Raw genomic sequence first — 26,500 nt, 5'->3', positions numbered from 1 at the left:
CTGGGCTTATAGCATCCTGATTTTTCAACTAGGATTGTAGCTTAGCAATTAATAATAATAATAATAATAATAATAATAATAATAATAATAATAATAATAATAATAATATGCATGTTGCATAAGATTTTCCATAATTCTGATCATCCTTTTCATTCAGATCTTCCTGGACAGTTCCGTCCTGTTCGTAATACTAGGTATGCAGTTAATTCTAATAGTCAGGCCTTCTCCATCATGAGGATCAATACTACACAGTATTCTAGAAGTTTTAGTTCAGCTGTAACCAAGTTAAGGAATGATCTTCCTAATTGGGTAGTTGAATCTGTAGAACTTCAAAAGATCAAATTTGCAGCAAATGTTTTCATGTTGAACAGGCTGACATATGTCTTTTCATAGTTTATATATGAAATAACTGTTTTGATGTTGTTATTGTTTTTAAGATATTTTATTCTAATTGTTAATTATTTCTCAGATCGTTTATTTATTTCCTTATTTCCTTTCCTCACTGGGCTATTTTTTCTGTTGGAGCCAATGGGCTTAGAGCATATTGCTTTTCCAACTAGGTCTGTAGCTTAGCCAATAATAATAATAATAATAATAATAATAATAATAATAATAATAATAATAATAATAATAATAATAATAATAATAATAATAATAATAATGATAATAATAATAATAATAATAATTTACTAAAATAGTATTTCATGTGTTCTTTTACTTCAGCTCTTAACATTTTTGAATGATTAGTTTGGAAGAACATCACTGGGAAATATCGTATGGATCGAGTTCCGGTCTTTTAATATTTTTAGAACAATATAATTGGAAAATCATTTTATGGCATATCATCAAAAGGTGAGAAGGATTCAAGATTGTTTATTCAAGCCTCTATTTTAACGTTGTTGCTGATCTTACGATATTCTATATTTCTTATTCAGTACTATATATATATATATATATATATATATATATATATATATATATATATATATATATATATATATATATATATATATATATACTGTATATATATATATATATATATATATATATATGTGTGTGTGTGTGTGTGTGTGTGTGTGTGTGTGTGTGTGTGTGTGTGTGAATAGTTTATTTATTTCGGTTCCTCGCCTGGCCTGTATTTCCCTGTTGAACCCTCAGGCTTATAGCATCCTGCTTTTCGAACTAGAGATGTAACTTAGCTAGTAACAATATTCAGACTACTACATGTTTTATATATGTCATATAAGCTTGTTTACAAACTTAAAATATGCACTGTATATCATCCATGTATCATTGTTAGAGTAAATTACAATTATACTTAGCAAAGAGGAAATCATATATTTAATGTGTATTAATGAATCCAAGATAATGGAATATTTTGAAGTTATGACAGTTATTGTAGATCTAGACGTCTGAAAATTCAATAAATAGAAAACTGTATATTGTCTCTTAGTATAGAACACGTTAGTTTCTTTTAAATGGACCACTGATTTGATTAAACACATCTCCTTACTGATAAACGCTCTCTACCTAAGGAACAGAATCTGATACTTTCGCCTACGTCGAAGCTTTGGTAAGAAAAGCTGGTGTATTTCTACATATCGTTTTGCAACGCCCACCTTCCAATCGTCTTCAGCCACCTTCATTAAGAATACAAGTAAGTGAATCTTATTGTAACACACAACAACAACAATAAATGTAGCATTTTTTAGTCCACTGCAGGACAAAGGCCTCACACATGTCGTTATTCGTGTCTGGGGTTTGGTAAGTTTTTATCATCACATTAGCCACTGCAGATTAGTAATAGTGAAAGACTTTAGTCTGGTCATTCATTGCAAACCAACCCAGTATGAGTGGCTTTAACTAGTGCAGCTTTACAGATCATGGAGATACATAAACCATTTCACCACAGCTAGGTATCCCCCACTCAGAAAGAGATATATACATGTATACTTCATGTATATATTCATATATATATATATATATATATATATATATATATATATATATATGTAAATATATGTGTATAAATATATATATATATATATATATATATATATATATATATATATATATATATATATATATATATATATATAAAAGTATATATAGTATATATATATATATATATATATATATATATATATATATATATATATATATATATATATGTATATATATATATATATATATATATATATATATATATATATATATATTTATATATATATATACATATATATATATATATTTATATATATATATATATATATATATATATATATATATATATATATATATATATATATATATATACTGAGGATTCATTGGCTAGATACATCAAAGGATGGCCATATCCTTGTGATGCGCAGTGCTATATCTAACTAAGGCAATTGACCCTTGCCGGTCCATACTAATTTTAGTAATATCAACCGCCAGGCATCAGGAGTAAAAGCCGAAGAGACAGTTTGTCCATCTCTTTAAACCCAATCCGTCACCCTGCTTCCAGTGACTTCAAGATTTTGGGGGTCATTTCCTCCACACCCAAAGCTCTCATTACTCCACCAAGATTCTCATCCGGTTATACGAGTATAACTGTTGGCAAACATTCTGCTGGGCGCTAAAAGGGACCAGAAGTGTTGGAAGACCCAGGCCTACATGGCTGAGGACTATGAAGCGTGAAGTAGGAGATGATGAATGGAGTAGTATTGAATTAAAAGCTCAAGATAGAGACGACTGGCGAAATCTAACCGAGGTCCTTTGCGTCAATAGGCGTAGGCGATGATGATGATGAGATATATATATATATATATATATATATATATATATATATATATATATATATATATATATATATACACATTCATTATATATATATATATATATATACACATTCATTATATATATATATATATATATATATATATATATATATATATATATATATATATATATATATATATATATATATATATATATATATATCGTTTTGCTTTCATCTGGTGAATATTTTCTTTCCTAATCCCGATTAATGTCAAGAAAATCCATGTAAAAAAATCTCTTCCTTTTACGCTATAGCAGGGCACAATTAATGTCACTTACGCCAGAGTACAATTGCTTGACAACTACTCCTTCAGACTAATGAAGCGTCATTTTCTTAGCCATAAAGAAAAATAATCGTCCAAAAAGATTTATTAATACGTTGAATGATAACCGACATCTTGGTATTTTATCAAAGCATCTACGACTGACATGTTTGCTAACGTGATCAGTTGTTATTGGAGTTACAAATAAATAATTCAATTTTGATTATTGTTCTTTTGAACAAGCAAAAACTCGATAACATCAGGGTAATCAAATTCGATCTATATTCAAGACCCGTCTAAAGTATAAAAAATGAGGAAATAAAAAACATTTTATGTTGTTTAATGCTACAATAAAAGAGAAAAGTATAAATAAGGTTTTGACAATAATTGTTGACAATTTTATGGATATTGCAACCACAAATGAAGATAATTTTCAGTATTCTACTGATGTGAATAAATACAATAAGAGATGAAAGAGATTTTCACATGCATTTGTCACAGTAAAAAAACACATGTAATTCTGCAATTGGATCGTATTTATGAAATGTCACTTACATTATGTAGCTCTACGTTGTTTTATTTTCATTTTTTGAGAGTTTGTGATACACATTGATTTCATTATCAGTTGGCTTTTGTCTGACACTGATAATATCTGTTTTCAACATTTAATTTTTTTTTTTTTTTTTTTTTTTTTTAAGAAACATGGGCTCTATAGATAAGATTTATATTCATTAGAGATTTTTACCTCATAATTAATTTATTTTATATCCTTTATATTTTCTATAATTTCATGCTATTTATTTTTAGCATTTATATAATTTTTTTATTCACGAATTTAATCGGGCCAGATTTGCAAGAGTTGAGCTGGACTAATTGGGCTGGTGAATATCGTCCCTTTTATAAATAAAAAAAAAAATAAATAAATAAAATTAAAAAAAAAAAAAGTAGACCTTCGGTGACAATGCACGGGAAAACATAAATATATAAAAGGAAATTTTATGTATCATGATTATTTTCATAAAAGGCAGAAACGCAAAAGACCCCCTTGCTTAAAAGTATCTGCTTATGTTAATTAATGAAGATAAATGATCTAGGACCGGCTTCCTCCACTACCCGACCCCACCCGTGAGTGCAAGTCCAGTATTATCTTACTTTTAAAGATTCGCAGCAAGTCTTCTCAACAAGTCGTAAACAGCTAAAGAGAACGCAGAGCTCAGCCCGAACAAGATACGCAACCGAGGAAGAACAAAAACTAAACTTGTTTATGAGGCTAACACACGTGCTATTATTTAGCCTATCAGAAAGGTTCACTCGGGTTGCGAGTCTCCTCTTCCCAGGTAATAAATTCAAAACTCAGGAGACAAAACATGACTTCCTTTCTACCAACTCGGTGCCACGGAATGGTGGGTTCGGGTAACTACTGACCTAGCTCCTAAAAATAAAAGTGCGACCAGGAAAATATTCTACTAAACACCATGAAATATATCTATATTAGAATAAATAGTTAATTCTTGTATCTAAAATCCTTTATCATAATAAAGAGGTAGTCAAAATGATAGGTGCTGATGCGTCTGACCAATTCTTTAGTTACCTTACTTGGAACATAAATTACACCAGACAAGTCCTGGAGAACATAAACCTCATAACTTCACTTACTAGAAGTCAAGTTTTAGCTTTAAGTTGATATTCTTTTTTTTTTTTTTTTTTTTTTTTTTTTTTTTTTTTTTTTTTTTTTTTTTTTTTTAGCAATAAAACCAGAGATGGTCCATCTCTTACAGTACCAATCGCTATGGGATGAGATCACTATTTCAAATTTCAACTTCATTGCCTAACATGAATGTTAACACTATTCCTGTTCAGATAAGTGTGAGAACCATTTACACAGTATGATACACAATTCTGGGGCGATATCTTTAAGGCCTTTACATGCATGAAATACATCTAAAATCTAATCAACGCATTGCGTGTCCCTTCTCTATATCTGATCCACAATCATACAAAAACTTAAAAGCAAGATAGACTACTGTTCTTACAATATTCTATTTTAATTGTTTATTGTTTCTCCTGTAGTTTGTTTATTTTCCTTGTTTCCTTCCTCACTGGATTATTTTCCCAGTTAGAGAATAATAATAATAATAATAATAATAATAATAATAATAATAATAATAATAATAATAATAACAATAATCGAGGAACTGGTTGTCTAGGATTATGTGAGGTCACTGTACATTTTTTCTGGTATATTTATATTTCCTTATGTCATTTCAAAAAATGCCTTTATTGTAAAATAGGTAAGTTTGGCTATTAATGTAAGAGGGGATATATTTCTGCATATCGTATTCGCTCTTAGAGCTCGCAAGAAAATGGTCAATTCCCGCAACGTAAGATCAAAAGGAACCTTTTTAAAGGCGTTGTCGCGGTTTGAAAATATAATTTCATAATAAATTTTGCCTCATGATGTACTCCCACTGACCGCTAGTCTTATCAGTCGTCCTGTAGAGTACTACAGGTTTCTCCACTTCACTTTAACAATTCAGCCTTCAGTAGTCTACTCTTGGGCGTCAGCTCTATATTAAGTATTTTAAAAATTTCATCGTCATTCAATAACAGACAATAAAAAAAAAAAAAAAACAGATTAGAATGTTCTCAAAACATTCATAAGCTCACATTACATTGTAATTCCCCAATTTTAGCATTCATTAAATGAGGAATTAAAATCTTGAATCATAAGAACAATGAACTTTGAGTTTTTATTGGCTTCGATAAACCAGTTAACGAGGAGTTAGCTTAAAAATACAACTTTTCCTTAATTACTTTTTCCACAAAAGGTGTTCATTATCAAAAAATTAAACCCAGGCTCTAAGTGATAAGGAGTATGTAGTGATCAAGCAACGTGTTGTTCTATATTTAGCTCAAGGGACGCAATTCTCCACAACCGCGAATTCATTCACTAAAGTTGTATGGTTAAGGAGGGAACAAAAACTAAACCTGCTTATAGTGGCGTAGCTAAAGGGGAAGGGGTGGGGTGGCTTTTAGAAACCGTCCCCCTACCCCGGGACTCGAAGAGAGGTGTGTCTCAAAAGTAGGATCAGAAAATAAAATTATGGAAGTACACATTTAAAATTAACACACCAACTCAGCAGGGTAAGGGGAAGGGGGTCCTCTTTACTAACTTATATCCCCTCCCCGGCCCCCCAAATCTTTATCAACGCCTCTGCCAGCTAAATGTTACGGTGCAATAGATCATATGAACCCCATTCGTGTACTTTGAAACGCAATGATCACCTCTATGGGCGAGGCTCGAGTGCTGTAACATCTAGCCTACCTTCTAGATGTATAACGGGTTCCCTTCGTCGTTATCTTTTAAGCATCCTATGTTGCTGTGGCTGTTGTTCAAAGGTATCCTGTTTTCAGACAGCTTAAGTAATATAAGTAACAGATGGGTGGAACATTTTTATATATTTACGCTTAATGATGGGAAATTGCAATGTGACATAAAAATAAATACTTCGTAAACCTATGCACGATGTGGGATTCGTAGGAATTTCTCTTTTATCATCATGTTTGTAAAACTTGTAGGGAATTTTAAAGGTACTGTATTTCTTTCATTAATTTCAGATATTTGATGATTAATTTTCTGTACTGTTACCCTTGCTTTGTCAAAGAAGGTTCAATGTTTAGTTCTGCGTTCTTTATTGTAATGTATCGTTCTGGGTCCTTTAAGTCAATGAAATTGTAAAGTTTTGTTCTGGGTCCTTTAAGTCGATGAAGTTGAAATGTTTCATTCTGGGTCCTTTAAGTCAATGAAATTCTAATGATTCGTTCTAGGTCCATCAACCCAATGAAGTTGTAATATTTCATTCTAGGTCCTCTAAGTCGATGAAATTGTAATGTTTTGTTCTTGGTTCTTTAAGTCGATGAAATTATAATGATTCGTTCTAGGTCCTCTAAGTTGATGAAATTGTAATGTTTCGTTCTGGGTTCTTCAAGTCGATGAAATTGTAATGATTCATTCTAGGTCCTTCAACCCGATGACGTTGTAATGTTTCATTCTAGGTCCTCTAAGTTGATAAAATTGTAATGTTTCGTTCTGGGTTCTTCAAGTCGATGAAATTGTAATGATTCATTCTAGGTCCTTCAACCCGATGACGTTGTAATGTTTCATTCTAGGTCCTCTAAGTTGATGAAATTGTAATGTTTCGTTCTGGGTTCTTCAAGTCGATGAAATTGTAATGATTCATTCTAGGTCCTTCAACCCGATGAAGTTGTAATGTTTCATTCTAGGTCCTCTAAGCTGATGAAATTGTAATGTTTCGTTCTGGGTTCTTCAAGTCGATGAAATTGTAATGATTCATTCTAGGTCCTTCAACCCGATGACGTTGTAATGTTTCATTCTAGGTCCTCTAAGTTGATGAAATTGTAATGTTTCATTCTGTGTCCTTTAAGTCGATGAAATTATAATGATTCGTTCTAGGTCCTTCACGTCGATGAAGTTGTAATATTTCATTCTGGGTCCTCTAAGTCGATGGAAATGTATTGTTTTGTTCTGGGTTCTTTAAGTCGATAAAATTATAATGATTCATTCTAGGTTCTTCAACCTGATAAAGTTGTAATGCATCATTCTAGGTGCTCTAAGTTGATGAAAATGTAATGTTTCGTTCTGGGTCCTTTAAGTCGATAAAATTGTAATGATTTATTCTAGGTCCTTCAACCTGATAAAGTTGTAATGCATCATTCTAGGTGCTCTAAGTTGATGAAAATGTAATGTTTCGTTCTGGGTCTTTAAGTCGATAAAATTGTGATGATTCGTTCGAGGTCCTTCAAGTCGATGTAGTTGTAATGTTTCATTCTAGGTCCTCTAAGTTGATGAAAATGTAATGTTTCGTTCTGGGTCCTTTAAGTCGATAAAATTGTAATGATTCGTTCGAGGTCCTTCAAGTCGATGAAGTTGTAATGTTTCATTCTAGGTCCTCTAAGTCGATGTAAATGTAATGTTTCGTTCTGGGTCTTTTAAGTCGATAAAATTATAATGATTCATTCTAGGTCCTTCAAGTCGATGTAGTTGTAATGTTTCATTCTAGGTCCTCTAAGTTGATGAAAATGTAATGTTTCGTTCTGGGTCCTTTAAGTCGATAAAATTATAATGATTCGTTCGAGGTCCTTCAAGTCGATGAAGTTGTAATGTTTCATTCTAGGTCCTCTAAGTCGATGAAAATGTAATGTTTCGTTCTGGGTCTTTTAAGTCGATAAAATTATAATGATTCATTCTAGGACCTTCAAGTTGATGAAGTTGTAATTTTTCATTCTAGTTCCTCTAAGTCAATGAAAATGTAATGTTTTGTTCAGGGTCGTATAAGTCGTTGAAATTATAATGATTCGTGCTAGGTCCCTCAACCCGATAAAGTTGTAATGTTTTGTTCAGGGTCGTATAAGTCGTTGAAATTATAATGATTCGTTCTAGGTCCCTCAACCCGATAAAGTTGTAATGTTTCATTCTAGGTCCTCTAAGTCGATGAAAATGTATTGTTTTGTTCTGGGTCCTTTAAGTCGATGAAGTTATAATGTTTCGTTCTGGATCCTTCAAGTCGATGAAATTGTTATGTTTCATTCTAGGTCCTCTAAGTCGATGAAATTGTAATGTTTCGTTCTGGGTCCTTTAAGATGATAAAGTTATAATGAGTCGTTCTAGGTCCTTCAACCCGATGAAGTTGTAATGTTTCATTCTAGGTCCTCTAAGTTGATGAAAATGTAACGTTTCGTTTTGGGTTCTTTAAGTCAATGAAATTATTAAGATTCGTTCTAGGTCTTTCAACCCGATGAAGTTGTAATGTTTCATTCTAGGTCCTCTAAGTCGATGAAATTGTAATGTTTCGTTCTAGGTCCTTTAAGATGATAAAGTTATAATGAGTCGTTCTAGGTCCTTCAACCCGATGAAGTTATAATGTTTCATTCTAGGTCCTCCAAGTCGATGAAAATGTAATGTTTCATTCTGGGTCTTTTACGTCAATAAAATTATAATGATTCATTCTTGGTCCATCAACCCGATGAAGTTGTAATGTTTCATTCTAGGTCCTTTAAGTCGATGAAATTGTAATGTTTCATTCTAGGTCCTCTAAGTCGATGAATTTGTAATGTTTCATTCTGGGTCCTCTAAGTTGATGAAATTATGATAATTCGTTCTAGATCCTTCAAGTCGACGAAGATGTAATGTTTCATTCTAGGACCTTTAAGTCGATGAAAATGTAAAGTTTTATTCTAGGTCCTTAAAGTCGATAAAACTATAATGATTCGTTCTAGGTCCTTCAAGTCGATGAAGTTGTAATGTTTCATTCTAGGTCCTCTAAGTCGATGAAAATGTAATGTTTCGATTGGGTCCCTTAAGTCGATAAAATTATAATAATTAATTCTAGGCCCTTCAACCCAATGAAGTTGTAATTTTTCATTCTAGGTCCTCTAAGTTGATGAAATTGTAATGTTTCATTCTGGGTCCTTTAAGTCGATGAAATTATAATGATTCATTCTAGCTCCTTCAAGTCGATGAAGTTGTAATATTTCATTCTGGGTCCTCTAAGTCGATGGAAATGTATTGTTTTGTTCTGGGTTCTTTATGTCGATAAAATTATAATGATTCATTCTAGGTTCTTCAACCCGATAAAGATGTAATGCATCATTCTAGGTGCTCTAAGTTGATGAAAATGTAATGTTTCGTTCTGGGTCCTTTAAGTCGATAAAATTGTAATGATTCGTTCTAGGTCCTTCAACCCGATGAAGTTGTAATGTTTCATTCTAGTTCTTCTAAGTTTATGAAAATGTAATGTTTCGTTCTGGGTCCTTTAAGTCGATAAAATTGTAATGATTTGTTCGAGGTCCTTCAAGTCGATGTAGTTGTAATGTTTCATTCTAGGTCCTCTAAGTTGATGAAAATGTAATGTTTCGTTCTGGGTCCTTTAAGTCGATAAAATTGTAATGATTCGTTCGAGGTCCTTCAAGTCGATGAAGTTGTAATGTTTCATTCTAGGTCCTCTAAGTCGATGAAAATGTGATGCTTCGTTCTGGGTCTTTTAAGTCGATAAAATTATAATGATTCATTCTAGGACCTTCAAGCTGATGAAGTTGTAATGTTTCATTCTAGTTCCTCTAAGTCAATGAAAATATAATGTTTTGTTCAAGTTTCTATAAGTCGTTGAAATTATAATGATTCGTTCTAGGTCCCTCAACCCGATAAAGTTGTAATGTTTCATTCTAGGTCCTTTAAGTCGATGAAATTGTAATGTTTCGTTCTGGGTCCTTTAAGATGATAAAGTTATAATAAGTCGTTCTAGGTCCTTCAACCCGATGAAGTTGTAATATTTCATTCTAGGTCCTCTAAGTTGATGAAAATGTAATGTTTCGTTTTGGGTTCTTTAAGTCAATGAAATTATTAAGATTCGTTCTAGGTCCTTCAACCCGATGAAGTTGTAATGTTTCATTCTAGGTCCTCTAAGTCGATGAAATTGTAATGTTTGGTTCTGGGTCCTTTATGATGATAAAGTTATAATGAGTCGTTCTAGGTCCTTCAACCCGATGAAGTTATAATGTTTCATTCTAAGTCCTCCAAGTCGATGAAAATGTAATGTTTCGTTCTGGGTCTTTTACGTCAATAAAATTATAATGATTCATTCTAGGTCCATCAACCCGATGAAGTTGTAATGTTTCATTCTAGGTCCTCTAAGTCGATGAAATTGTAATGTTTCATTCTAGGTCCTCTAAGTCGATTAATTTGTAATGTTTCATTCTGGGTCCTTTAAGTTGATGAAATTATGATAATTCGTTCTAGATCCTTCAAGTCGACGAAGATGTAATGTTTCATTCTAGGACCTTTAAGTCGATGAAAATGTAAAGTTTTGTTCTAGGTCCTTAAAGTCGATAAAACTATAATGATTCGTTCAAGGTCCTTCAAGTCGATGAAGTTGTAATATTTCATTTTAGGTCCTCTAAGTCGATGAAAATGTAATGTTTCGTTTGGGTCCTTTAAGTGGATAAAATTATAATAATTAATTCTAGGCCCTTCAACCCAATGAAGTTGTAATGTTTCATTCCAGGTCCTCTAAGTCGATGAAAATGTAATGTTTCGTTCTGGGTCCTTCAACTCGATGAAATTATAATGATTCGTTCTAGGTCTTTCAACCCGATGAAGTTGTAATGTTTCATTCTAGGTCCTCTAAGTTGATGAAAATGTAAAGTTTTGTTCAGGGTCCTTTAAGTCGATGAAACTATAATGATTCGTTCTAAGTCCTTCAAGTTGATGAAGTTGTAATGTTTCATTCTAGGTCCTCTAAGTCGATGTAATTGTAATGATTCGTTCTGTATCCTTCAATTCGATGAAGTTATAATGTTTCGGTTTGAGTCTTTTAAGTCAATGAAATTATAATGATTCCTTCTGGGTTCTTCAATTCGATGAAGTTATAACGTTTCTTTCTGGGTCCTTTAAGGGGATGAAATTATAATAATTCGTTCTAGGTCCTTTAATTCGATGAAGATGTAATGTTTCTTTCTGGGTCCTTTATAAGTTGATGATATTATAGTGATTCGTTCTGGCTCCTTCAATTCGACGAAGTTATAATCTTTCGTTCTGGGTCCTTTAAGTCGAGGAAATTATAATGATTCGTTCTAGGTCCTTCAATTGGATGAAGTTATAATGTTTCGTTCTGGGTCCTTCATGTCGATGAAATTATAATGATTCGTTCTGAGTCCTTCAATTTGATGAAGTTATAATGTTTTGTTCTGGGTCCTTTAAGTCGATGAAATTATAATGATTCATTCTGGGTCCTTAAATTCAATGAAGTTATAATGTTTCGCTCTGGGTCCTTGTCGAATAAATTATGATGATTCGTTCTGAGTCCTTCAAATTAATGTAGTTATAATGTTTTGTTCTGGGTCCTTTAATTCGATGAAATTATGATGATTCGTTCTAGGTCCTTCAATTCGATGAAGTTATAATGTTTCGTTCTGGGTCCTTTAAGTCAATGAAATTATAATGATTCATTCTAGGTCCTTCAATTGGATGAAGTTATAATGTTTCGTTCTGGGTCCTTCAAGTTGATGAAATTATAATGATTTGTTCTGGGCCCTTCAATATGATCAAGTTATAATGTTTCGTTCTGGGTCCTTTAAGTCGATGATATTATAATGATTCGTTCTGGGTCCTTCAATTTGATGAAGTTATAATGTTTCGTTCTGGGTCCTTCAAGTCGATGAAATTATAATGATTAGTTTTGGGTCCTTCAATTTGATGGAGTTGTAATGTTTCGTTCTGGGTCCTTTAAGTCGATGAAATTATAATGATTCGTTCTAAGTCCTTCAATTCGATGAAGTTATAATGTTTCGTTCTGGGTCCTTCAAGTCGATGAAATTATAATGATTCGTTCTAAGTCCTTCAATTCGATGAAGTTATAATGTTTCGTTCTGGGTCCTTCAAGTCGATGAAATTATAATGATTCGTTCTAGGTCCTTCAATTCGATGAAGTTTTAATGTTTCATTCTAGGTCCTTTAAATCGATGAAATTATAATGATTCGTTCTAGGTCCTTCAATTTGATGAAGTTATAAAGTTTCGTTCTGGGTCTTTGTCGATGAAATTATGATGATTCGTTCTGGGTCCTTCAATTTGATGAAGTTATAATGTTTCGTTCTGGGTCCTTTAAGTGGATGAAATTATGATGATTCATTCTAGGTCCTTCAATTTGATGAAGTTATAATGTTTCGTTCTGGGTCCTTTAAGTCTATGAAATTATAATGATTCGTTCTGGGTCCTTCAATTTGATGAAGTTATAATGTTTCGTTCTGGGTTTTGTCGATGAAATTATGATGATTCGTTCTGGGTCCTTCAATTTGATGAAGTTATATATAATCTTTCGTTCTGGGTCCTTTAAGTCTATGAAATTATAATGATTCGTTCTGGGTCCTTCAATTTGATGAAGTTATAATGTTTCGTTCTGGGTCTTTGTCGATGAAATTATAATGATTCGTTCTGGGTCCTTCAATTTGATGAAGTTATAATGTTTCGTTCTGGGTCTTTGTCGATGAAATTATGATGATTCGTTCTGGGTCCTTCAATTTGATGGAGTTATAATGTTTCGTTCTGGGTCCTTTAAGTCGATGAAATTATAATGTTTCGTTCTGGGTCCTTCAATTTGATGAAGTTATAATGTTCTGGGTCCTTCAATTCGATGAAGTTATAATGTTCTGGGTCCTTCAATTCGATGAAGTTATAATGTTCTGGGTCCTTCAACTCGATGAAGTTATAATGTTCTGTGTCCTTCAATTCGATGAAGTTATAATGTTTCGTTCTGAGTCCTTTAATTCGATGAAGTTATAATATTTCGTTCTGGGACCTTTAATACGATGAAATTATGATTCGTTCTGGGTCCTTCAATTTGATGAAGTTATAATCTTTCATTCTGGGTCCTTCAATTCGATGAAGTTATAATGTTTCGTTCTGGGTCCTTCAATGTGATGAAGTTATAATGTTTCGTTCTAAGTCCTTTAATTCGATGAAGTTATAAAGTTTCGTTCTGGGTCATTTAAGTCGATGAAATTATAAAGTTTCGTTGTGGGTCCTTCAATTCAATGAAATTATAATGTTTCGTTTTGTATCCTTTAAGTCGATGAAATTCTAATGATTCTTTTTAGGTCCTTCATTTCGATGAAGTTATAATGTTTCTTTCTTTTATCTGAATTTGTGAGGCTACAGTAATTATCTATTCTAGCGAAAAAAATCATTACTACATATTTCAAAATAAACAAAAATATCATGTTTTCGTCAGATATTGAATATAATGATGGTAATATCATTTTAAACTTTAAAAAATATGTTTATCAACCATTTTTCTACAAACTAAATCTGAAAGATACCATACAAATAATCGCTTGCATTTAATTGAATTTCAAAATATCAAGCATATATGGATATGTAGATTTTGTGCTATAAACACTGTAATATTTCCTATAATTAATATTTCCTAAGTCCATTGGTCTTTAGCACTTACATATACAGAGTAGAAAAAAAATAGTCACTATCACACGCTTACCTCTTTTAAACAGTAATTCGCCCAAGTAAGCATAAATGAAATATTGAGTATAAAAAAACTAAGAATAGAAAATTTTGAGCTGAAATAATGATTTGGGTACAGGAAGATAACATTCCAAGAAAAACAAACTAAAAGAATATAAAACCATCTTGACTTCATTTTCACTTCATGCCTAGTCTAATTGCGAACTATGAGCTCCGATTTTACTTTTGGCTTTACCGTGTGATACGTTTGCGATTGACTGCAAACACCTGTTTGGTGCTTTACGGAAGCCTGGTTAAAAGGAAAAGAAAGAAAGAGAAGAAGAAGAAGAAGAAACTTCCGCGTTGCAATAAGACACTCCCAAGAAACAGAATTTCCCAGAGTGTACTTTAACCGGTTGGTGCATATCTCGCTGACATTAATTTCTCTAAATATTATCTTTCAACATACAATTGCACTTCCCTTTGTAGTCCGTACTGTTTATGGGTCAATATACTTTCCCTTTTACTTGTAATCTGATACAGGAATAGTTATGTTTTCACAATATCTCAGACTTTTTTAATACTTGTAATATAATAGCGGATGTATTTATTACCTCCACCAAGGTTAGAACTATTTACATATATTTATCAGTTTGTTAGCCAGATTACGTCAAAACCTCTTACCGGATTTTCATCAATTTTTATCAAAGCATAGATTTTATTCTCTGGAAGAACCCATTAATTTTGGAGGGGATCCGGATCAAGATCGCTATTCTGTTTATTATTAAACAGGACAGCAGATTTATTCACGTCAACATATGAAAATGGAACAGTTTGGTCCGTAGATTTTACATTTTTACAATCATCATTAACGGAAGTCTGAAATTTCTGATTGCTTTTTCCACTTGTTAAAATAATGTTATCTAAAATTTCTACGCCTTAGATAATAATTATGGAATAACAACAGAGAAATTACGCAATCATTTAAACTCGTGAAGAATAACAATCATATTTATAAAAATTATCAAGATATAACCTTGTAGATTAATAAAAATTGATAAAATAGATTTTTCCATATCTAATCCGAACACTTTCTTCTTAGCAACAGAAAAAAAAAAATTAAATTGAAACATTCTCAAATTGTTTCTTCCTGTTAGTAAATACAAAAGAAGCAATTGCACACCACTACCACCACTTAATAAGACGTTAAATCCACTTACCTGAGATATTACGGTCCACTTATGACCAATGATTCTTCTGTTTCCTCCTTTTTTGGGACAGATGATTTTAAGACCACATAATCATCTTTCCTTAAGTCTCTCAACTTCTATCACTTTTCTTATGAGATTTCGTTTGCAAATAAAGTCAGTTTTCAAAGAAAAATTTTGCAATTATTTTTTTTAATGTCACTTGAGGATGAAAAGCAACATCAGTTTCAGCAGGAAAATCCAACCTTTTACTAAAACTGGAACCCCATTTCACTAAAAAAAAGAAAACGTGGCATAAGTTGCTTAAAATAACAATGTTGGGGATTCTATATTTGACGTATAATAAACAAACATAAATATAGATCGTCATTTGGAAACTAAATTTAAACTTTTTTCGGTAAATATAACGATTATAAAGAATTATCGTATTCAATTATTTTAAAGTGAGTTTCCTCGATGTCTTAACGCCACTGAGCAAGATTTGTATATAAATGCTATGCCATCCCTAACAGAAATAAAATTATTCATCCTTTACATCATGGCAAAACTCTTTACCAGTAATTATTAGAATAAATTTCACAGCTATTATTATTATTATTATTATTATTATTATTATTATTATTATTATTATTATTATTATTATTATTATTATTATTATTATTATTATTATTATTATTATTATTATTAGCCAACCTACAATCCAAGTTGGAAAAGTAGGGTGCTATAAGCCAAAGGGCACCAACTATGAAAGCAACTCAGTGGGGAAAGGAAATAGAGAAATAACGAATGAACTATATATGATAATAAAAAGAAATAGATTTGTACTATACAAGCAATGAAACGAGTCTTATGACAACCTGTTCAACGGAAAAGCAATTGGAACAATTTTGACCTTTTTAGAAAGGCACAAATTTGTAAAACATCCAGAAAAGGTTTAACTTGTAATATTCTAATTCAAAAAGTTAACAGTAGTTATAAATAAAAAACAGAGTTCCATGAAATTTTTTAGCGATTTCCAGTACCTAATACTATAACACATGGCGCTGGTAATAACTAACTACTGTATTTTTAATCTGTAATTAGATTGATGTATTTGATAAATTAATTTAAGGTATCTAGGTTCAGCAGAATTGAACAGATCATGTAGATTACGTGATCATACGATCTATAGATTACCAAAAAGGAAATCTTAGAGACTTCGTGATGAAATTTGTCAAAAACATGAAAAAGCCATGTTCCTCGATATTTACTGCATGATTTGAGGCTTATAATGCGTGTCCCTAAACCAGTTCCTCGCTGTTAGACTGCAATAAGAATAGAAACGGACACAGTTGCACACCCGAGAGAACTTAACAGCAAAGTATTTCGACGGATTTTTTTCATTATGTCATGTCACGTGTGAAAATAAGAACGCATAGCAGTCCACTGGCAACATGTGGCGTTGGATGTGGCCCTTCTGGCACTCATCCACAGTTCGTTGGATGATATGTGAATGAGCGCTGAGAGCTAAGGGTGATTATAGAGCCGCAAATAGTTCAATAACCCAAGAGGCCAAGTTGTGGAATGATCTTCCCAATCAGAGAGTTGAATCGGTGGAACTTCTAAAATTCAAACTTGTAGCGATTATTTTTATGTTGAAAAGGCTGACATAAGTCTCTTTTTATAGTTTATTCATGAAAAATTTATTCTAAAGTTGTTACTGTTCTTAAAATAAGTAATTTGAATTGTTTATTACTTCTCATACAGTTTATTTATTCCTTATTTCCTTTCCTCACTGGGCTATTTTTCCTTATTGGAGCCATTTGGCTTATAGCATCCTGCTTTTCCAGCTTGGGTTGTAATGATAATAATAATAATAATGATAATAATAAAGAGCTTGATAAGACAGAAAGTTAGCTTAGCGCGCGAAGCAACTGTTGCGTAACACGACTTGAGATCAAATTCAGATTGTTTTACGAGCGACCTTTTAATCCATGTCATTATTTTACTAGCTGACATCGTAACGGTAATAAACACTTCCTTGTTTATTTACTGCAATCAGTTTATCTAACAGTATAGTGTGTGTCATGATCTGTTCCAACAGAAGCTAAACAGTATGCGTACGTGTGTGTGTGTTTACTCATACACAACTGCATAATCTATATGTTTATACACATGTACTCTTATTCCAAATGCAATACGAAGCATGTATAAGTGTTGAGAAAAGGGAGCCAAAAATATTAGAAAGAAGGCAAAAGAATTGTTAATTGATAGAGCCTTCTTAATAAAGGCCTCTCATGAATGGTAACGGCAAGGGACAGTGACATTGCCCTATCAAGCAGGACAATGCCCTAGAGACTGACCATATTACATATCATGATCAGCGCCCAAACCCCCTCTCCACTCCAGCTAGGACCAAGGAGGGCCAGGCAATGGCTGCTAGTGACTCGTAAGATATAGGCTCCCTCAAACCCACCATCCTTAGCTCACAAGGACGGTGAGGTTGCAACGACCAAATAAACTAACGAATCTGAGTAGGACTCGAACCTCAGTCTGGCAATCACCAGGCAAGGACGTTACCATCAGGTCACCCCACCCAAATTGAATCCGTGATTTCTGTACAGTCGCAATCTCATCATTTCATTCTTTCCGTTTTTATGTTGAAGCTTTTCTTAGTAATAAATGGAATAATTATGATATGAAGGTCAAAATCTCACTGATTTGTTACTGAGATTTTAACATGTGATCCGATCTGCTTTTTCATCATGAAATGTACCATACGTTCCCGGCACTTTTTTTTTGTATGAAACTGGATAGAATGTTCTTAATTCTGAATAGATTATTACCGGAGATACACCACTGATAATCATAACAAAATATCTATAGCGCATAAAAAGGAGAACTTTTTTTATCTTGCTTGCTGTGAACAAAAGAAATCAAATAGTCCTGTTTATGAAATATAAAACTGTCAATCAGTTTTCTTTTACAACCTTTTGGTGTGGAGGGTTTTATGACAAGAATATTATTATTATTATTATTATTATTATTATTATTATTATTATTATTATTAATATTATCAATAATAATAATAATTATAATAATAATAATAATAATAATAATAATAATAATAATAATAATAATAATAATAATAATAATAAAGCACTAACTTATTAGCCCAAAGGGTGAAGATCAGTTTCAAGTCACATGTGGTTCGAATGCCCTCAAACAAAGGGAGCAGAATTAAATATTCTGATCTACTTAATCTACGTGTTCAAAGAAACTTCTCAAATGTCTCAAGACTTTGTGCATTACTTGGTTTGTACCGTTGCTTCGTCTACAAAGGAACAAATGTAAAGAGAATTGGAAAAAGAGACAGAGAAGACAAGCTAAGTTCATCCAAAAGAATTTTCCCCCCAAAAAATTTAATTTAATTCAGACTGCGAAATATATATAATAGTGCATCAGACGTTAATGGAAGCAAAAATACTTTTTACAAAACACAAGCATTAGCCATTTTCGTCATTCTTAGCTCAAGTTTAATCGTAATAATGATTTTATTACGACTTACATCCATCCACAGTCTCTTATAGATTATTTGTGTTTCACTTCACTTGCCCAAAGAATTTTATCAAGGGTTTTAAATGTCCCAGGGCACAGTGGAGAAGTCTCAAAGGGAGAGCCTTCGGTTTATACAAAGACAATAAGTTGGCTAAAAAGGCCGTGAAAGTCATCAATAAAAGTCGCTTGAGACCATTCGGGCAACACTGTTGCCATAACTTGTTAAAACTGAGGCTACAGTGTTGCCATGATCTAATAAATTTTTGTGTCTGCATGTGTCTGAGTATGTATTTACGTATACAGACATGTGTATATGTTCTATGGGTTATTTGCGGTATTCTGTACCATAGGAGTAGAGTGAAAAAAAAAAAATAAAAAAGCTGTACATGGCATCCATAAATATGTCATCGGTAAGTTTATGAGATAAAAATATGGCGATGAAACTTGTTGGGTGGTGACAATAGAACACTTTCTTTTGGGCTTTTACGATGGAATAAAACTACTTCATTGAAAGATGGCAGAAAAAAAATGCGGCTCATGTAGCACTACAGTACACGTATGAAGCACACCTAAATCGCGTATCTATGTAACCTGTAATAAGAGGAGGGGAAAGACGAGAAGACAAGGAAAAAGAATATGTTTTGGAAATAAAGATTATAGGATAAATTAATTATGTTTGTTAGTATTATTAATAAGTCGGATAACGTAAAATTTGCAACTAATGAAGATTGACGATGAATACTAGAATTAGTAAAATTGCTATACAAATGGAAATCAAGACAATGGAGAAATGAAAATTATTATTTGTAAAGTAAGAGTAAAGGCCTTGTTTTATCAAGTTTTTCGGATTATCTAACGAATTTTTGAACCACAAAAGAATTCCGAGAGGTAAGTAAAGCCAGCAAAGGATTATGTGTGCGATGCCAGAAGCAAATGTTCGAATGCAATTCATTCTTTTCTAAATATGAAGAATTTGCAATGAAATTAATCTCACATAAAGTACGAAGAATATGGTGGTTTAACTGCGAGATTTTTAATATATACAGAGATCTTACTTATAAAATGCATATCATATCCATATTATTATCATTATTACTAGCTAAGCCACAACCCTAGTTGGAAAAACAAGATGCTATAAGCCCAAGGGCTCCAACAGGGAAAAATACCCCAGTGAGCAAAGGAAATAAGGATATGAATAAACGATATAAGAAGTGATGAAAATTAAAATAAAATACTATAAATTCATTGACAACATTAAAGCATATTTAGTTTATAAACTATAAAAGGACTTGTGCAAGCCTGTTCAACATAAAAATGTTTGCTACAAGTTTGAACTTTTGAAGTTCAACTGATTCAACTACCCGATTAGAAAGATCATTCCACAACTTCGTCATAGTTGGAATAAAACTTCTTGAGTACTGTGTAGTATTGAGTCTCGTGATGGAGAAGGCCTGACCATTAGAATTAACAGCATACCTAGTATTACAAACAGAATGGAACTGTCTTGGAAGATCTAAATATAAAGGATGGTCAGAACTATAAAAAAATCTTATGCAATATGCATAATGAACGAATTGAACGACGGTGCCAGAGATTAATATCTAGCTCTGGAATAAAAAATTTAATACACCGTAAGATCCTGTCCAGCAAATTAAGATGAAAATCAGCAGCTGAACACCAGACAGGAGAACAATAATCGAAATAAGGTAGAATGAAAGAATTAAAAAACTTTTTCAGAATAGATTGATCACCAAAAATCTTGAAAGACTTCCTCAATAAGCCAATTTTATGTGCAATTGAAGTAAGACACAGTCCTAATGGGTTTCTCAAAAGTACATTTTCTGTCAAGGATCACAACTAAGATTTTAAGAGAGTCCTACATAGTTAAAGAAACATTATCAATACTGAGATCCGGATGTTGAGGAGCCACAGTCTTTGACCCACTTACAATTATACTTTGAGTTTTGTTAGGATTAAACTTCATACCCAATAATTTGCACCATGTAATAATTTTAGCTAGATCTTTATTAAGGGATTCAGCAACCCCAGTTCTACATTCAGGAGATGGAATTGACGCAAAGAGAGTAGCATCATCTGCATATGCAACAAGCTTGTTTTCTAGACCAAACCACATGTCATGCGTATATAGTATGAAAAGTAATGGGCCAAGAACACTACCCTGTGGAACACCGGATACCACATTCCTATACTCACTATGGTGCCCATCAACAACAACTCTTTACGATCTATTACTTAGAAATTCAATAATGATGCTAAGAAATGACCCACCCACTCCCAACTGTTTTGAGTTTGAAAACAAGGGCCTCATGATTACCAGATAAAAGGCAGCACTAAAATCAAGGCCAATCATACGAACTTCCTGACCACAACCAAGGGATTGTAAGAAGGGCATCACATGCTGCAAGGCCTTTACGAAACCCAATTGCTAACTAGGGAAAAGATGATTACCTTCAGCAAACCTATTAAGATGTTCTGCCAAAAGACGTTCAAAAACTTTAGATAATATGGGAGCTGTGGAAATTGGGCCGTAATCAATTGGACTTGAGCTACCACAAACACATTTACATAGAGGAGTAACATTACCAATTCTCCAACAAGTGCTAAAACTCCTCTTCTTGCTAACATGCGCAAAATAACATATAACTTTGGAGCTAAGAAATCTGCATTCTTTATAAAAAACAAAGGAAAAATGCCATTAGGATCTACACCTCCATAAGCATCAAGGTCCATCAACAGAGCTTTAATTTCACGAGATCGAAAAGCTAAACTAGTTAGTTTAGCCTTAAGAAAACAGGAATGAGAAAGTTCGAGATTCTCATCACTCTGCTTGCTGTCAAACACATCTGCCAAAAGGGTTGCCTTTTCCTTTGGACAGTGAATGACAGAGCCATGTGGTTTGAGTAAAGGAGGAACTATTGCATCTACACCAAAGAGTACAGATTTAAGGGTAATCCACCACTTATGCTCCTGGGTTGTACCAGAAAGAGTTTTTTTATGGTTAATTTGTATTCTTTCTCAATTGAAGTATAAACTCTCTGAGCAGAAGCTCAAGCTGAGTATAGTTGCTCCACGTCAAATCTGATCTGTTACCCTTTCCAAGATGATAGGCCTCTTGCTTCTCCTAATAAGCAAGTCTACAATCATCATTGAACCATGGTTTGTCCTTCACTCGGTACCTTAGTACACGAGAATGGATACGCCTATCAATTATGCTGACTAGATTCTCATTCAAAGGGACAACAGGATCATCACTTCTATACAATTGTGACCAAGTCAACCAAAATCCATTCCAGTCTGCTTGAGATTTCATATAAATCTTACCTGAGTAAGATACATCAGGGGCTGGCTGCTCAGTCTTCACTACTAATGAAATCAAAGCATGATCACATGTCCTAGCTGGAGGACCAACCTTAATCGTTATGATGCCAGGGGAGTCGGTGTATACGAGGTCCAAGCAGTTACCAGACATGTGAGTAGCTTCATTTATTATTAGCTCACAGCCTGATTCAGAGGCAAAGTGTAAAGCTCTTAAGCCATGGCGATCAGTAGGAGAAATAGAATTTAACCACTCCCTATGGTGAGCATTGAAATTAACGCAATACTTAATTGGAATCCACGCCAAGAGGTCAGCCTCTCTCACCACTGGCCTATCAAGTACAGAGTGTAGATATCCTATGAAAATCCTATCCTCCTTTGCCACTGAGCTGCCTTTAAAATACTGGTTGTAGGATGAAGATACCTTGCTCTAACAAGTCTAAAAGTGGCGTTTACGGACACCATTATGTCATCTGTGTTATATAAATATTTTATGGTATGGTTACATATATGTATATGTATACACACACATATATCTGTGTGTGTGCGTGTAGATAGATAGATAGAGAGTTACATAGATAGATAGATTTCACTATTAACAACATACACTTCGGGCTAACCCTATGAGAGACAAGTGATTAGATCCAGTGGTTTTATTAACCCCCTAATTTTAATTAACAACGGAGTCCTGTTAATGATAAAGTTGATCAATACACAATGAAATACAATTACAGTTTATGTATGCGCCAGGGTCCTAGTCTACATATACATGCGTAGGCGACTCATTTCCATGTTATTTTGAAGATGAACGGTTGTATATTATCGTATCGTGTTCAAATGTATAACTGAAATCAAAGGACAAAATGACTTTGAAGTCAGGTGTGTGTGTTTGTGTGTGTATATAATTTATATACATACATATATATATATATATATATATATATATATATATATATATATATATATATATTTCTATATATATATATATATATATATATATATATATTTCTATATATATATTATACATACATACATATATATATATATATATATATATATATATATATATATATATATATATATATATATATATATTATACATATATATATACATATATATATATATATATATATATATATATATATATATATATATATATATTGCTGTGAAGAAAATATTCACCATAATTAAAGTGGAAGAATTAGATCATTCAATGACATGAAAAAATAAGTTAATCTAATTACCACTGCTGCTTTATATGCCACATACATTGCCCCCTGCTCCTCTTTTGATGTAGATTTTAAATAAATCTGAAGGGATTCCTAATCAATAAGTAGGGAGGATTAATAAGGAAGACTTTTCGTTGAAGAGGATTTTTATAATCAAGAAGTAATATTTAAGAGTACATTCGAGCAAACTATTTTTTTCCTCGTGTTTTTCTTTTAAGATTTTTTAGTTTATATATGAAAGTTATGTTTTAATTTTGTTACTGTTGTTAGAATATCTGATTTTAATTGTTCATTACTTCTCTTGTAGTTTATGTATTTCCTTGCTTCCTTTCCTCGATGGGCTATTTTTCCCTGTTGGGGCCTTTGGGCTTATAATATCCTGCTTTTCCAATTAAGATTGTAGATTAGCTAATAATAATAATAATAATAATAATAATAATAATAATAATAATAATAATAATAATAATAATGATAATAGACGGTTGCCTTCTTAAAAGCGAAAAGACTAAAATTTACAATGAACAAGGATTTGCTTATGTATTTTCGTAAAATACTTGTAATAAAATGTTCTGACTAACAAAGATAAACTTTGCAGTGTAAATGAGATTAAGTTTCTTCTGGTATTCATTTTATCCCCTTTTAAGAAAAATTATAATTGAGAGAGAGAGAGAGAGAGAGAGAGAGAGAGAGAGAGAGAGAGAGAGAGAGAGAGAGAGAGAGAGAGAGAGAGAGAGAGAGAATCTCATAACTCTTAAACACCAGTTGTGTTGTTGACAGAAGATCTACGACTCTTCGGTTTGATGGCTTCATCCCATTTTACTGAGTAATAAAATTTCAAGCAATGCGCAAATTCTTACACGAACTAATAAGACAGTGGCGTAGCTAAGAGAGGGAAGATGGGGGATTTCTCTCTGAAAATACCCCCCCAACCCCCCTCCCCCCCCACCCCACCCCGGGGGAAAAAGCAAAAAAAAAAAAAACAAATCTTCAATTACATCCCTGAGGTCAGCAAATTCGTTCATGCACATTGTAATGCAAATTGTTCATGTGGCACGCCATCCATATAGAAGGAAACTGAACAAAGCATAATACAAATATGTAATCCATCATCGATTTTCTTGGCAGTTAACACATCTTACGAATGAAGAACGGATGCGTTGAAATAAACCTCCTATTTTATTATGCAACCAAGTTTAATAAATAGAATGCATTTGCTTAATTGTAATTGGATCATTGTTCATTTTAAAGTATGAAAATCTATGGCATTGAATTGATAAAATACTGAATATACAGTATATGCCTCAATTAGAAACATTAATATATAAATCCCAAGAAAAAAGAAAATATTTTAGAATAAACAAAGTTTATCTAGAGCAGGAGGTACATAATGAAGTATACACATGTGACCTCAACTTAAAACTAAAATAATAATAATAATAACAATAATAATAATAATAATAATAATAATAATGATAATAATAATAATAATAATAACAAGAAGAAGAAGAAGTAGAAGACAAAGAAGAAGAAGACAGTAATAATATCATACTGAACTTTGAAGTTACATTCAATTAAAAAATCTTCGCGTGGGATGGATGGCCATGAACCATATTTTATATATATATATATATATATATATATATATATATATATATATATATATATATATATATATATATATATATATATATATGTGTGTGTGTGTGTGTGTGTGTGTGTGTGTGTGTGTATGTGTGTGTGTGTGTGTGTGTGTGTGTGTGTGTGTGTGTGTGTTTGTATTAATCGTACGAAAAGTAATGATATTTTTTTTTTCTTCATAAAATATTCAGCTAAAATTATCACAAGTGATATCCCCATCGTTAGAGTGAACTACCTTTGCAACCGATTAATAATGACCCCTAATCTCTCTCTCTCTCTCTCTCTCTCTCTCTCTCTCTCTCTCTCTGTGTGTGTGTGTGTGTGTGTGTGTGTGTGTGTGTGTGTGTGTGTGTGTGTGTGACCGATAATATTACGCCGAGATGCACAGGCGCTTTTATCTTGGCTCCTCAGCTGTTTCTGTATCCGGGATTATACTGGAGAAGAACGGCGCAAAGAAACGTCTTCCTAATTCATTTACAAAATTCTTTTATCAGTGAATATGGGACATTTCATGTTCCTTTATTTCTTTTTATTGTGTTTTCTATTTAATGAACCATTAAGTAATTATTTAGGGACATCCGATTCAGTCTGTTTTGTATCATGGTCTAAGGGCTTCAGTCTTGCAGCAATAACGTTTTAAAACTTTCATAAGTTAACATTATTATGCAATGTAACCGAAATGTTCCTCTCTCTCTCTCTCTCTCTCTCTCTCTCTCTCTCTCTCTCTCTCTCTCTCTCTCTCTCTCTCTCTCTAGACCAATATGTCAGGTTATCTCAGAAATTGGTGTCTAATGGTCTACAGATATGATCAAGAAAATCATTGAATCAAAACAACAAGTGGTTGACGATGCATCCCTGGTGTGGGGACAAGTTCCCCGATGGCAAAGTGGTCAGCAAACACCAGATGATCCTACCAGTAAACTTGCTTGATATCAAGAAAGAGAACAAGTTGGGCAGAGTGGCTTAGTCATCCTCCTGGCAACGTCCTTGCATTTGGCACAAAATCTGTCAACAGTGTGACAGATTCTGGAGAGGAACCTTGAATTCGGACGCGCTAATTCTGTTGAAATTTCAACCCAACAAAGCAGCACCGACATTAGACACTAAGCATTTATTCAAAGCATCTCAAGAGACGAACGTGCGAAAGCATTTCGTGCGCCACTAGAGTTACACCGCTGGCAACAGATGACGGCAGATGATATGCCTTAGACGTCATTATGTAACCTTCAGAATAAAAACAAAAACAATAATTCGTTACACTCCCTGACGGTAAAGGAATGTTGACAAACTGCGATCTCTCAAGAATAACGACTGTTAAAGCACTTCCCTACTCTACTGGTGACACAGATCCCTTGAAAAGATGCAGGTTATGGAACTCATATGCTGGAGAAAGCAGGATATTCAACATGACGGAAGTGTGAAAATGTGGGAAAG

General features: G+C 32.8%; 1 protein-coding gene across 2 annotated transcripts in view; it reads right to left on the bottom strand.

Annotated features, from left to right (window-relative positions):
* Positions 1-26,500, bottom strand: part of LOC137655777 (calcium-activated chloride channel regulator 1-like) — a 165,576-nt gene that overhangs the window by 136,484 nt on the left and 2,592 nt on the right. For both annotated transcript variants that reach the window (XM_068389916.1, XM_068389917.1), the window contains exon 2: positions 15,338-15,598. The gene's annotated coding sequence lies outside the window, so the exon portion shown is untranslated. The remainder of the gene's footprint in view (positions 1-15,337; positions 15,599-26,500) is intronic.

Source organism: Palaemon carinicauda, chromosome 16 (genome assembly GCF_036898095.1).
Source record: "Palaemon carinicauda isolate YSFRI2023 chromosome 16, ASM3689809v2, whole genome shotgun sequence".
NCBI classification, from domain to species: Eukaryota; Metazoa; Arthropoda; class Malacostraca; order Decapoda; family Palaemonidae; genus Palaemon; species Palaemon carinicauda.
This window is presented reverse-complemented; position numbering and strand designations above follow the sequence as displayed.